Source organism: Wasmannia auropunctata, unplaced genomic scaffold (genome assembly GCF_000956235.1).
Source record: "Wasmannia auropunctata unplaced genomic scaffold, wasmannia.A_1.0 LD336022.1, whole genome shotgun sequence".
Lineage (NCBI taxonomy): Eukaryota > Metazoa > Arthropoda > Insecta > Hymenoptera > Formicidae > Wasmannia > Wasmannia auropunctata.
Window position 1 is genome coordinate 757,168 of NW_012026868.1, and position 1,149 is coordinate 758,316.

Below are 1,149 nucleotides of genomic sequence, written 5' to 3' on the forward strand. Positions count from 1 at the left end.
ACGTGTGCTCTTCCGATCTATATTCACTCAAATTTTCATTTTTCAAAGATTCATGGAAAGAATGTCCTTCAATGGTCATATCATTTTGTTCATATGAATCAATCTATTCATCATAACTTTTCCATCTATAAATATATGTATGTATATGTATATATATTGTGTATATATGTATATATATATGTATATATATTTATTTATATATATATATATATATATAAGTAATCTATATAATATATAAATCATAATATCTAATCAATATAATATATATAAGTAATAAAAAAATAAATATATATATATATAAAAGTAATAAGTATAGTTAATATAAAGTAATATAAATAAGTAATAAATATATAAGTAATATCTGATGTCTACAGCTAATAGTTAATGTGATTTATTAATATTATTACTAATTTAAAAATTAATCTTGATATTAGTCTTATTTATTAATCTTAATATCTACATATTAGTTCTTTATAAAAGAAAAATATAAGAATTAACCTGTTTAACTATTTTCCATTTTTTTGCTGTTAGACGAGAACGTTTTGTTATTACAGGAATTTCGTTAGAATCGTCTAGCAGATATCTTTTATAAGGTCCTCTTTTCCTTTTTGACATTATGAGACCGTTAATAAACAAATATTCACCTATATAAAAATGAGATACAGAATTATAATTTATTGTCCGATAATAGGATGGAACAGAATTATTATCTCAGCTTGTACGACTTTGAAATTATCTCTTAAATATCCTTTATCTCTCAAGTGTAATTACTTTTCAAGTTGTCTTACCTCTGTCGTTTATATGTCGGTAAAATGTATTATTAATTGCCTCCTTCTTCCGCCTCCTCTTATATTTGCAGTGACCAGAAACACCAGGATTCGAAAAATCGTAGCGATACTCTTCCTCAGAAATACGTGTTACGCTAAACAATGAATTTTTCTCTATTGTCGATTAACTATCGTGCGTACATCACGTCGCTTCTTACTGCGTCATTAAACGTTACCGTGTCCTTTGACTATATAATCATGGACCGCTAGTTGCCCCGTCCCACCACCCCTCTCACCCATAAGGTTATGTATCCAACATGAAGTTGGCTTTAGCCCCGCCCCGTGTGGCAAATTGCGGGAAATTTAAAGGATATCAGAAGGA

General features: G+C 27.9%; 1 long non-coding RNA gene across 1 annotated transcript; it reads right to left on the reverse strand.

Moving 5' to 3' along the window:
* Positions 1–38: 38 nt before the first annotated feature.
* On the reverse strand, positions 39–1,038 carry LOC105453079. The gene is made up of 3 exons (XR_974819.1): positions 789–1,038; positions 499–644; positions 39–125 (listed from the first exon to the last, which is right to left on the reverse strand). It is a non-coding gene; the product is annotated as an uncharacterized LOC105453079 (long non-coding RNA).
* Between the last annotated feature and the right edge of the window lie 111 nt (positions 1,039–1,149).